The sequence below is a fragment of the Miscanthus floridulus genome, chromosome 16, assembly GCF_019320115.1.
Source record: "Miscanthus floridulus cultivar M001 chromosome 16, ASM1932011v1, whole genome shotgun sequence".
In the NCBI taxonomy this organism is placed as follows: Eukaryota; Viridiplantae; Streptophyta; class Magnoliopsida; order Poales; family Poaceae; genus Miscanthus; species Miscanthus floridulus.
In genome coordinates this window covers 34848027-34862463 of record NC_089595.1, presented here as the reverse complement: position 1 = coordinate 34862463, position 14437 = coordinate 34848027, and the positions used below count along the sequence as shown (strand labels likewise).

General features: G+C 41.9%; 1 pseudogene; it reads left to right on the top strand.

Annotated features, from left to right (window-relative positions):
* The window catches only part of LOC136510570 (uncharacterized), a 38372-nt pseudogene extending 23935 nt beyond the window's left edge, over positions 1-14437 (top strand).

Genomic DNA, 14437 nt, shown 5'->3' with positions numbered 1-14437 from the left:
GGGCAGAGGTTCCGAGGAGGAACGAGGCAGCACGTGGCAGAATCACAAAGGTTGCGTCGAGGCAAAGCAAATCTGTGCAGCAAGCGTGGCCATCCGATCGACAGAAAAAGAGTTGGACCATTACTCCCTCGGGTCAAGTGGTTCGCTCAAAATATCTATGGGCATTAGTGGAATTGTGTAATAGGCCTGTAAATAAGATGGGGCTGCCTCCACTACACCCTATCACTTGAGTAAACATTTTCCTCTTCCTTGCTAGGGTTCCTCCCTCTAGACTGCTGTGATCCACAGATGAACTGATCGAATCTGTGTACTCCAAACCTAAGTAGGAAGTGAGGCATTTACCTCACCTTGTCCTCTGGGATTCAGATCATGAGTTATGTCTTGTGATTTTTGTTTTGTGTTCTCTGTGTTCTTGTTTCTCCCCTTCCCCGTTTTGCTTTGATTCATCGATTTTGGTGGGTTTTGAGTTGTCCCGGTTGTTTCTAGATGGGCAAGGATGTGTGTTGAAGTGTTTCACCAAAGGAAATCCTCAAATTCCACACGAGCTCATAGATCAGGGCTGATTTTGTTTTATGGAGGAAACTTGCTCTTGCACCATTTTTCTTCGATTCATGGAGTTTTGGTTTGTCTTAGGCCATGATCCTTTGGAGGTAGCCTTCCTACTCCCTGGTGAATCCTTGTGCAAAGTTTCAGGTCAGATCCGAGTTGGTTTGGTTGAGTTTTGGTCTTGAAATTGATTTTTCCCGAAGTATGCTTGTTGTTGATGGTAGTTACCATCCATCATAAACCATCAATAAAATATGTATAAGAGCATAAATATGATCACCAACATAAACTTAGGAGTTTAAACTAATAATTTCTATATCTTTTGGTGAATCTATATTTTCTACAGGGTTTATTAAGAAAACCATCAAGGAGGACCAAAACATCAAATTAAATTATGCTTATTCACAGCGAAAACTACTCCAGAAGGTTCCAGAGGACATCAGAAGCCATGCCACCAAAGCAGACCTGCAGAGGATGATAGGTGGAGCTGGCCGGCCCTATAGTCCCACCTATCTGCCCCCCGTTGTTATGTCGGTTCTCCACCGCCTTAAGGATTGCATCTACGCCGTTTATTCAAGTCAGTTTGATCCGAGGGCTCAGGATTAACGCTCCGGCCTATATAACCAGCCCCTACCCCTCCTCTAGAGCACGCTGCCATAAGTCAAGATTAGACCAGAAATTTGGGTTTCTAGAAAGAAGATAATAGAGCTCCAATTCTTTAAGTTTTTAGTATAGGCTAGCTAGCAAGGTTCGAGTAGAGTGTGGATTGTTGCTTAGGATTTCGGATCTGCCGTCTAGAGACTTGTACAACCATTGTATCTCTTTATTTATGACTTTGTGCAACTTCAATATTATGTTACTATTTATTATGTTCCAAGTTTGTTCTAGTTATATACTTGATATAGTTGTGATTGATAATGAGTTTATGCATATGTTCGCAAAGCGCTTAGCCCAAGACGCGCGTGAGTTAAGTGGTCGACATTATGTAAGCATGGTGCTTAGATATTGTTTACCTGCGGATGCATTCTGCACTCCAGGTCATGTGGTAGATCGCGGGTGTGACACTTCCGTTGAGTCCTTTGTAGTCCACTCCCCATTTGTAGAGCAAATAGAACACGGTTACGAAGAGAGACAAGCTCTGTTCTTGATCTTCCTTAGTAATGTTCCTTATGCATAGATCCAAAGTTAATTCTGCTATAGATGAGAGTGTATATACTTGGGTGTACAAAAGACTTTAAATAAGGAATGACTTAGGAATCTTTTGCTCTTACCGAATCTCCTGCCTAGCCATACTACATTTTATGAGTCTCTATTTCTATCTCTGGAATTATTATCAATGCTTTATACTTATCATTTATTTATCATTTGACTTACCCCTGCCATAGCATGAGAGTGGTTTTATCATAAGTATATATTTTTGTCAATATCTCTTTACCAACAATCCCATAGCTCCTCCCTATTGATAAAATATAAATCATGATACTCAGTATACTCCCGGGTGAAATGCTACAATGGTATATTATCTCTGCACTTGCGGATACTTTACTTTAACATATATAATTTTCTCTGAGTTTACAAGTATCATTAATAATTACCAACCACATATTTCTGGCATCATGCTAGGGATGACAACTTAGTAAAGAGTGATGCTACAAAATGTCAACACTTGTGCATACCAGACATGTCCGGTAGTCAAACTTTTGATTTTGGAGCTAAGATTTGGTATAGACCTACATCAAGGTGTCTAGAGGCTATGGTTAAAATTTCATGTTATTTGGACACCGTTTGATAGGCTTTTTGATTTTTCTCCCGAAGTAGCTCTATGTTGTTCAGTGCAACTCAGACATGTCCGGTAGTAGCCCTGGGCAAAATTAACCGAGAACTGAAAACCGAACTGAAATAACCAAAACTGAAACCTAAAGAACCTGAACCCAAAAATTTGGTTCCTAATATTGAGGAACCAAAATAACCAAAGAAAATTCGGTTCCTACTCTCAGGTAACCGAATTGACAGAAAGAACCAAAATACATGAATTATACTTCACTTACATGTATTTTGTAAGATTATGTTTGGTTTACGTGTGGTGTTTTATATTTGACATGCTATATATTTGTGTTACTATAATGCTATTGTTTTCTTATAAATTATTATTATTAAAAATTAATATAGTGTTGCACAAATTTGCCTTACAACACGTTTATTTGTTGTTGTCTTGAGGTCTTCTCAAAAAGTTCGGTTAGTTCAGTTAGAACCGGAACCGGAACTGAACCAAAATAACCAAAAACCAAAATGGTTGGTTCCAAGAATTTTTTAGAACCGATCGGTTTCTATTTTCTAAGAACCGAATTTCTTCAAAAACCGAGGAACTAAACCAAAATCGAACCGAGAACTGAATGCCTAGGCTTATCTGATAGGCACACAGGACATGTCCGGTAGAAGGTGCGGGTCTGAGTTTTGTTCTGGTTTTCTACAAGCTTCTCAGACGTGTCCGGTAGGCACACTAGACATGTCCGGTTGGAGGGCCTGAACGCTGAATCTTGTTGTTCGCTTCTTGATTGTATGAGTTTCGTCTTTTGCATTGGCTTTGTGGTGTCTTGTTGTGTTCTTAGGGAACATCCACCCACTCATTTGGGTCATGGACATCACGTTGGTTCCTTCGTGTGTTTGGCAGTGAATTTGGGACAGCGGCCAAATATTTTGTGAGAAATTTTACAACTCCCAATCAGCCCCCTATAGTCGTCATTTTTGGTCCTTCAATTGGTATCGGAGCTGGTTAAGGATCATCCACCTTAATTGGTCTGTGATCCATGAAGGCGACATGGAGCACGGTTCTAGCAAACCGTCGTACTTCAATGAAGCAAACTACCCCTACTAGAAGATCCGCATGTCTGCGCATCTTCAGGGCATTGATTGGCGAGTTTGGGTGATTTGTGAGGATCCTAACTATGAGGTGCTTGTTGCTCGTGTCGGTCAGGAGTAGATCTACCAACACAACGTAAACAGCAAGGCTTGTAGTGTTCTCTTTTTGAGTCTTTCGCTTTCTGAGTTTGATAGAGTCTCTGATTGTACGACTGCTCGAGAGATCTTGGTGAGGCTTTAGAGCTATAACGAGGGAACCGCATAGGTCAAAACTAGACTCTTTGAGACATACAAGCATGAGTATGAGAACTTCTCTCGGTTGGATGGAGAGTCTATCGATACCATATTTTCTCGCTTTTGTCGATTGTGAACAAGATGCGGGCAAACAAGCCGTAGCTGCCTCATGATTATCATGAGAGGGCTCTTAAGTTACTATACACCCAAGATCAGAAGGCTTGGGATGTGAAGGTGTCCGCTATCATTGAGTCTGCTAACTATGACACCCTCACCGTGGATGAGCTTTTCAGCAAGCTCAAGTCCACTGAGATTGATTACCAGACCCAAGCCAAAATCAAGAATCCCTCTGCACCGACTATGGCTTTGGTCTCGCATAATGGTTCAAGTTCTTTAGCTAACCCTTCATAGATCTCCTTTGCCTTGTGAAGGGTCGAGATGGTGGACTAGAGGGGGGGTGAATAGTCTTTTCTAAAATTAATTGCATCGGCTAACCGAAACAAGTGTAGAATTATAACTATCGGTCTAACCAAGACTACACCCCTCTATCTATGTTCTCTAGCACCTTTCAAAGATACTAATCAAGCAACAAAGGTGTCGGGCTAGCTAGAGCTCTCCTAACCAATTCTAGAAGCAAGGTCACATAAACCTATGCCACTAGTACTTTAAGCAACAAGGGAGCTCCTATACATGCTAGTAAGCAAAAGCACAAAGCCAACTAAGCTCACTAGCAATGCTCAATAACAAGGCAACCAATGCTAAATTAGAGAGCGCAATTACTTAGCTACACAAACTAAGTAATGTGACTAATAAGGTTACACAAACTAAATTAGCCACACAAAGGAGCTACTTCTATGCTACACAAGCATGAAGGTAACTAGCAAGCTACACAAGCTAACAAATTACAAAAGCAACAACACAAGCTTAATGTATATGAAAGTAAATGCAAGCTTGTGTAATGGGGATGTAAACCAACGGGAAGAACAAGGTTGACACGATGATTTTTCTCCCGAGGTTCACGTGTTTGCCAACACGCTAGTCCCTGTTGTGTCGACCGCTCACTTGGTGGTTCGGCGGCTAATTGGCATCACCCGCCAAGCCCGCACGTCGGGTGCCGCAAGAACCTACCCCGTTAGTGAGGGTAGCTCAATGACACGCTTTACTAAAGTTGCTCTTCGCGGCTCCCGTGGGGCGAGCACCATGCCCCTCACAAAGCACTTCTCCGGAGCGCCGCACAAGCTTCTTGCGGGCTTCGACGGAGACCACCACCAAGCCATCTAGGAGGTGGCAACCTCCAAGAGTAACAAGCACCACCGGCTTGCAACTTGATCACCTAGTGCCACTTGATGCAACCTCATAATGCAATCGCACTAGAATCGCTCACTCACACAATCGGATGATCACTATCAAGTATGTGTGAGATGGAGGGCTCCTAAGCACTCTCAAGCATGGACACAAAGTCCCACAAGGTGCTTAGCACTAGCCATGGCCGAAGGCCACTTCTATTTATAGCCCCAAGGGCTAAACTAGCCGTTACCCCTTCACTGGGCAACTGTCGGGTCGACCGGACGCTCCGGTCGTGTTGACTGGACGCTGGACCTCAGTGTCTGGTCGCCTGATGACAGCCACGCATCACCTACATTCAATGGCATTCTTCCAATCTCAACGGTCATCTTCTGACCAGACACAGCAGCTTCAACTGATCGGACGCTGGATCCTCAGCGTCCGGTCGTTTACAGTAAGGTACCAACCTTGACCGAACGCGTCTGGTCACACGTGATCGGACGCAGCCTAGTGTCCGGTCACACTCTAGCTCCTACGTCACCATGCGTCAGCCTGACTGGACGTGCCCTGCCAGCATCCGGTCACTTCCAGTGCCAGCGTCCGGTGCACCCAGTGAGACACTGTCTTTTCTATGTAGGGCGCCGGTGGCACCGTCGGACTATCCGCACTCTACGGGTGGACACTCCGCCGGTGGAGTTTCTTCACCAAGTTGATCCACATCAACTTCATCCCCATCTCCTTTATAAATATTCCAACACTACCAAGTGTACACCACCATGTGTATGTGTGTTAGCTTTTCACAATCATTTCCCAAAGGATGTTCGCCACTCAACTTGCCACGCCACTCGATCCTAGTAATGATGCAAAGTTAGATCACTCGAGTGGCACTAGATGACCGATATGCAAACAAGTTTGCTCCTCTTGATAGTACGGCCATCTATCCTAAACACAGTCATAAACTTCTCTACACACCTATGACCAGTGAAATGAAATGCCCTAGGTTATACCTTTGCCTTGCGCATTCCATTCCATCTCCTCTAATGTCGATGCAACACATGCACCAACACGATTAACAATGATATGATCCACTTCATATCATCACGTGATCATATTGGTTCATCGATCTTGACTTCACTTGCTTTTCACCGTTGCCTTCGTCCATCGGCACCAAGTCTTGCTCAAGCTTCACCGCCATGCGGTCCATCGCTCCAAAGCCTTCGACTTGCCCTTCACGCTTGCAACCGATCCATCAAGCCAAGTCTTGTCTTGATCTTCTCCACCTTGATCACATGACTCAATGTCATGTCTCATGTTCATTTAAGCTCCTTCATCATCACATGTGTGAGCTTTGCAACATCTCCAAGCCATTTTCACCTTCATGGCATATGTTGCTCACACACATGTACCTGTGGACTAATCACCTGTGTATCTCACATAAACACAATTAGTCCACCTAAGTTGTCACTCAATTACCAAAACCAAGCAAGGACCTTTCAATCTCCCCGTTTTTGGTAATTGATGACAACTCTACAAAGATAAGAAAATTAAGCTCTTTTGGATTCATGTTGCTTACCCAAGCAATTTTACCATGTGAAAATGATTTTGGACAAGTACCACAAACCCAAAATGTTAGTATTAGCTCCCCCTACATATGTGCTAGAGTATTTAGTTTGAAGCTTGCACATATGCATAGATTGAAAATTGTGGGAGAGTAATTACTACAAAATGATGCTAAGGTGTATAGAATAAACCTTTGAAGCGTGTACCAATTGGAGTTGCACCTTTAAGTTCATCCTTAGCACCATGGTTAGCTACATATCACTTGGCGATAAAAACACTAGATACCTTGTGAGATCAACATTAAAAGCAAGGTACTAGCATTACTTGAAAAACATACCAAGTGTCTAGCTATCATCCTATGCATGCTAGTTATCAAATCAGCATTCAAGTTCTACAACTAGCATACACCACACAAGCATGCATATTGAATCTTAAAGCTTATTCAATGCAAGCAAGCACATGAATATGCACATATCAAATGCAATCAATCAAAGTTCATGAGCTTGCTCCCCCTACTTGTGTGCTTCTCTTGTCCAAGAATTTTGATCCATCTCTTTTCTTCAATGTTGCTCCCTCTTTGTCCATGTCCAATCTCTTCCCTTTGTACAATCTCTTATGTTTGTACAATCTTTCCCCATATCTTTGTACAATTTCTCCCCCTTTGTCATCAATTTCCATAAAAGGTATGCTTCTTATTGATGCAAAGGTATGCACTTTGGGGTAGATGGTTGAGACTTGACTTTTACATTTTTTATGGACATTACTTGATTGTTGGAATGACACTACTTGTAGATACAATTTTGAACTTTTAACTTGTACTACTTGTATCTTATCATTCTATGTATGGGTCATCCCCCCTTTTTTTACACTTAAGCTCTTGTAGGTGAGGGATGCATTCTTCATTTGATGATTACTTAAAGTTGAGGATCACTTGTGGAACCATCTTTTGCATGATTGATACCAATTGTAGGATACCAATTGAAGGTGTGATACCATTTTAAAGAATTTTCTAGTATAGAACCATTTGTTGGATTTGTCAATTTTGATCATTTCTTGAACATTTGCTATCTTTATGAGTACCACTTATAGGATATCACTTGTGGGTTTATCTAAACATCACTTGTGAATTCTTGATGAAATACTTGAGTCCAGATACCATTTGAAACATACAAACTAGATATCCATTTGCATTATTGTCTTGTGCTTGTACTCTTATTATTTATCATGAGCTTTTATGTTGACTTGAATTAAATTGATTTGCCTAAGCTTCCAAATCCGGTTTGAACCAATGACAAGCTTCTTCACACCTCTTTTAAGGTTTATCTTGTCAATGTTGTACTTGTTACTTGTTTAGCAATCCAAGTTAAAATCAAGTACTTGGGTTCACTAGCTCATGAACAAATTCATATTCTAACCACTAGATCAATTAATCATTCAAGCAATAGTGGTAGACTATGAATTTAAACATTTCATTTGTTATGCATGATCCTATGAAGCATGTACTATATGCACTAACTACATACTAGTAAGGGATGAAGTGATCATGCACATTTCAATGATACCTTTGTTATGTTGGAGTAGAGGATAGTCACATAGATTTCAAGTCATTACTCCAATTTGCAATGTGAAGTCCAATTATAAACTTGGTGAAGACCAATAGATACCAATTTGAATTCCCTTCTTCACCCATATAAAATGAATACCACTAATGATCAAGTGCACTTTCTTGTTGTGGTTGACTTGCTTCATCTTTTGATCTTTGCTTGCATGAGAGCATCAATGTGAAAATACTACTTGAAATACCATGATTAACTCTCTTTTGGGTGTTGCTTGCTTTTCTTGATCAACCCTTTTGATTGCTTCAACTAAGCATCTCAAATGTTCCTCGGATCACCACTTCCATGTTAGCCTTCCAAGTACCACACTTGGTTTACCTACACATAGGCGGCAAGCCCCTACACTAGGGAGAAGTGACCTCTCTCCAAGAATCATTCTTGATACTTACTGGAAATAACTTGATTGATTGATCCAAGTGATGGACTTAACTTGATGAGTAACCTTGATTCCTTCTTTAAGTCCTTTTCTTTCTTCTTGTTTAAGTTCTTTTCTTTCTACCTAATGATTTCCAATAGTCACTAGAACTTAACCTTCAACTTCATCTCAAGTTTGATCTTGATCTTTCAACTTGAGTACCAAATATGTGCAAAGTACACTCCACAATCAAATAGCCTTGTACTCATATCCTGTCATGCTTCTAGATCATCTCAAAACCAAACTTAGTTACCTCAAACACTTATAAACATGTTTCCAACTTGAGGACCTTTCAATCAAAGTGACTCTAGATCAATCCAACATTTGTCACTTTTCTGACAGATTTTGTACCTTTCAAAGAAATAAGCATATCTCCCAAAGTACACATCCAAATACCACGAAATTTGGTGGAGATGTTCTTTACTAAGTTATCTAGCATCTGTAAAAATTTGAGCTTCATTTGACTTTTAGATTGCTGCTATATTTCAATTCTTCCACCACTGCTACATGCTGAAAAACTGCTGCACTATAGCTGACAAGAACCACTCCAAAACCGAAGCATTTCTTATCCAATTCTCATGAAAATTGTACATAATCTTATACCATAAGTCTAGAGCAAGTACACCAATTTTTATGCCAATCCAATAAGTTTTCATTACTCAAACATGGCTAAGATCACAGCTAGCTCAGATTTTTGCAATATAGGACAGATTTTAACAATTGAGCTATACTTCATCAAATATGAATCAAACTTGATACTAACTTATTTGAATACTTCCATAAGACATATATCCATTCAAATCACTTACTAAATGTTATCTCATGAATTTATCCAACACAAATCAATCCAAACTTGATTACTAAGCAATTATCCATTCAAACATCTCATAGCAAGCAACATTGCATATTTATCCAATTCAATCAACTCATATGCACCCAAATGAAATGATCAACAAGAGATATACCTTGGTTAGCTCATGATCATCCAACTAGCAAGCTTCAACTCAATTATTTGCAAGTCATCAAATATTCCAATAAATCACCACAATCTTGAATATAACACTTGTATGTTGTAGCACTTGGACTTCATTCAATTTTCATTTAGCATTGGGTTAGATATGCACTAAGCTTCAATGCTTGATTCAACATATGATGATTAATATGAACACAATTGAATCAAGTCTCCAATGCCGATGATACCTACAATCAATCATCCACTTTTTGATGGTACCCAAACAAGTTTGGGTCCTCTCAAGTTAGGAGCAACATACTTAGGCATAGCCTTAGTATGAATAGCGGGATGTTTTGCAATTGCAACCAATGAGGTACCATTACCATCCTTTCTAAGCACATTATTATCAACAATTGAAGTAGGCTTAGAAATATCACCTAGGGGACATGATTGTGCCATGTGTCCCCTTTCCCGGCATGAGTAGCACTTTCTCTTTGCTTGAGCCTTCTCTTCTTTGCTCATGTGATGCTTCTCATTGCCTTGCCTCTCATGGATTGCTTGAGCCTTCTTCTCAAGCTTGGTAGGACACTTAGAGGCAAAGTGTCCCATACTTCCACACTTGAAGCACTTGATGTGAGCATAATCTTTCTTCTCATCTTCATTCTTGCTCATCATCTTGGCATCTTGAGTTTGCATTGGATGCCTTGCCTTTCCACCCCTTCTTGTTTTCTTCTTCTTTATCATCAAATCACCATCTTCATGATTGATCTTGATTTGCTCTTGGGATGTCTTTTCTCGCTCAACTTGTGGCTTTGGTTGAGGCTTCACTTGTTGCTTCACCAATTGCTTGGTTGGGCACATTGAGGTAAGATGACCCCAAGTGCGGCACTTGAAGCACTTGACATGCTTTAGCCTCTCTTCTTCTTTTATATTCTTGAGCTTCTCAATGTTTGGGCAACCATTTGCAAGGTGTCCCGCTTCATGACACCGGTAGCACATGGCATGAGAGAGCATTCTTTGTTGTAGCTTCTTCATCTTCCTTTCTCTCTTTCTTTCGCCCTTTGTCATCTTCTTGAAGCCAAGGCCACACTTGTCACCATAGTTTCTTTGAGTCTTCAACATGTGCTCAAAGGTGACTTTTGAGTTGTAGCACCTCTCTAACTTGTTGCTCAATTTCTTCACTTCACTTTTAAGCTCAATGTTCTCATTCAAAATGTTAGTCTCACAAGACATAGAAGTAGAACAAGCATCTATTTGTGAAGAACATGGCAATTCTAATAAATCATCACAAGAGGTGGATACATGCTTCTTGCCTACATCACAAGGGTTAGCAATATTTTGCAATTTATCATTTGATCCATGTGATGAGCTCTCATTGTTTTTAAGTTTCTTAGTAAACATTTTAATGAGAGAAGCATGTTGTTCTAATAATTCATCATGAGATGCAAGTAGTGTCTCATGATTCATTTTTAGCTCATCAAGTGAAGATTTATAAGCATCAAGTAATTTCTTATGTTCTTCACAAGAGTTCTTTAGAAATGAGTTTTCATTTTCTAATTTCAATGTTTTAGCTTTCTCATTTTCTAAAGACATGGTCATGCTAGGAAGTCTACTAACAAGCTCATCATATGAATCAACATGATCAACCACATTATCATTTGATACCTTAGTGTCACCTTGTGACATGAGACAATGTGGTGTGGTTGGAGAGCATGTAGTAGCATCTTCATCATGGCTTGAGCATGAACCGTCATCACCATCAAGTGTGCATGGGGTAGCATCATCACTTGCAACACTTGTGGCATCATCATCAACCTTGTCAAGTGAACTTGTAGTAGATTGATCATCATCATCACTTGACTATGAGGTGGAGCAATCTTCCACAATCACCAAATTGTGGTTATGCTCAACACACTCATGCACCTCCTTTTTGGGCTCATCCTCCTTCTTGAATTTGCCATCATCCCATGTGGAGGAATCATCGAAGGTTTCCTTGATGGACTTCCATATCTCACGAGCGGTCCCCTTGTAGTTTACTTGCTTCATCAAATCAAAATGTAAAGCATCCAATAGAAAACAACAAGCATGTGCATCAAATTCATAGAGGACTCTTTGAGCTTTGGTTAGAGTTCTATGATCCAAGACATGGGTGAGACCACTAGTGACAACCCACCAAAATTTAGGTCCCTTTGCATGAAAATTATAAGCATGTGATTTTTCCAAAGTGCAAAGTTTGTGCCATCAAAAATGTGTGCCTCACAAACATCTAGCCCATTAGACGCCATCCTCTCAGGTCAGTGAAGACTACAAATGAGAGACTGGGCTCTGATACCACTTGAAGGGTTGAGATGGCGGACTAGAGGGGGTGAATAGTCTTTTCTAAAATTAATTGCGTCGGCTAACCGAAACAAGTGTGGAATTATAACTATCAGTCTAGCCAAGACTACACCCCTCTATCTATGTTCTCTAGCACCTTTTAAAGATACTAATCAAGCAACAAAGGTGTTGGGCTAGCTAGAGCTCTCCTAACCAATTCTAGAAGCAAGGTCACACAAACCTATGCCACTAGTACTTTAAGCAACAAGGGAGCTCCTATATATGCTAGTAAGCAAAAGCACAAAGCCAACTAAGCTCACTAGCAATGCTCAATAACAAGGCAACCAATGCCAAATTAGAGAGCGCAATTACTTAGCTACACAAACTAAGTAATGTGACTAACAAGGTTACACAAACTAAATTAGCCACGCAAAGGAGCTACTTCCATGCTACACAAGCATGAAGGTAACTAGCAAGCTACACAAGCTAACTAATTACAAAAGCAACAACACAAGCTTAATGTATATGAAAGTAAATACAAGCTTGTGTAATGGGGATGCAAACCAACGGGAAGAACAAGGTTGACACGATGATTTTTCTCCCGAGGTTCACATGTTTGCCAACACGCTAGTCCCCGTTGTGTCGACTGCTCACTTGGTGGTTCAATGGCTAATTGGCATCACCCGCCAAGCCCGCACATCGGGCGCCACAAGAACCTACCCCATTAGTGAGGGTAGCTCAATGACACGCTTTACTAAAGTTGCTCTTCGCGGCTCCCGCAGGGCGCGCACAATGCCCCTCACAAAGCACTTCTCTGGAGCGCCGCACAAGCTTCTTGCGGGCTTCGACGGAGACCACCACCAAGCCGTCTAGGAGGTGGCAACCTCCAAGAGTAACAAGCACCACCAGCTTGCAACTCGATCACCTAGTGCCACTCGATGCAACCTCATAATGCAATCGCACTAGAATCGCTCACTCACACAATCGGATGATCACTATCAAGTATGTGTGAGATGGAGGGCTCCTAAGCACTCTCAAGCATGAACACAAAGTCCCCCAAGGTGCTCAGCACCAGCCATAGCCGAAGGCCACTTCTATTTATAGCCCCAAGGGCTAAACTAGCTATTACCCCTTCACTGGGCAACTGTCGGGTCGACCGGACGCTCCGGTCATGTTGACCGGACGCTGGACCTCAGCGTCCGATCACCCAATGACAGCCACGCGTCACCTGTGTTCAACAGCATTCTTCTGATCTCAACGGTCATCTTCTGACCAGACACAGCAGCTTCAACTGACCGAACGCTAGACCCTTAGTGTCCAGTCATTTACAGTAAGGTACCGACCTTGACCGGACACGTCCGGTCGCACGTGATCGGACGCAGCCCAGCGTCCGGTCACACTCCAACTCCTACATCACCATGCGTCAGCCTGACCGGATGCGCCCTGCCAGCATCTGGTCACTTCTAGTGCCAGCGTCCAGTGCACCCAGTGAGACACTGTCTTTTCTATGTAGGGCGTCGGTGGAGTTTCTTCACCAAGTTGATCCACATCAACTTCATCCCCATCTCCCTTGTAAATGTGCCAACACTACCAAGTGTACACCACCATGTGTATGTGTGTTAGCTTTTCACAATCATTTCCCAAAGGATGTTCGCCACTCAACTTGCCACGCCACTCGATCCTAGCGATGATGCAAAGTTAGATCACTCGAGTGGCACTAGATGACCGATATACAAACAAGTTTGCTCCTCTTGATAGTACGGCCATCTATCCTAAACCTGGTCATAAACTTCTCTACACACCTATGATTGGTAAAATGAAATGCTCTAGGTTATACCTTTGCCTTGCACATTCCATTCCATCTCCTCCAATGTCGATGCAACATATGCACCAACACGATCAACAACGATATGATCCACTTCATATCATCACGTGATCATATTGGTTCATCGATCTTGACTTCACTTGCTTTTCACCGTTGCCTTCGTCCATCGACACCAAGTCTTGCTCAAGCTTCACCGCCACGCGGTCCATCACTCCAAAGCCTTCGACTTGCCCTTCACGCTTGCAACCGATCCATCAAGCCAAGTCTTGTCTTGATCTTCTCCACCTTGATCACATGACTCAATGTCATGTCTCATGTTCATTTAAGCTCCTTCATCATCACATGTGTGAGCTTTGCAACATCTCCAAGCCATTTTCACCTTCATGGCATATGTTGCTCACACACATGTACCTATGGACTAATCACCTGTGTATCTCACATAAACACAATTAGTCCACCTAAGTTGTCACTCAATTACCAAAACCAAACAAGGACCTTTCACCTTATCTTCTTTGATGTCTGTTACAGAGGAGCAGATGGAGGCACTTGGGGACGACGAGCTAGCACTGGTCATCAATCAGTTCTCATGGTTTCACAACAACTGCATAAACCATCGGCGCGGTGGTGGTTCGAAGGATGATTGCTATGGCTATGGAGATCTCGATGACTTTGTCATCCACTGCCCCAAGAAGAACAAGAACTTCTCTAGCAAGCACGACATCGGCAAGCGCAAGGACAAGTGCGAGTGCACCTTCGGCAAGCACAAGTTGAAGGGAGGATTCGATAAGGAGGTGCTCAAGAAGATTTACCTCAAGAAGGCCAAGGCCTAG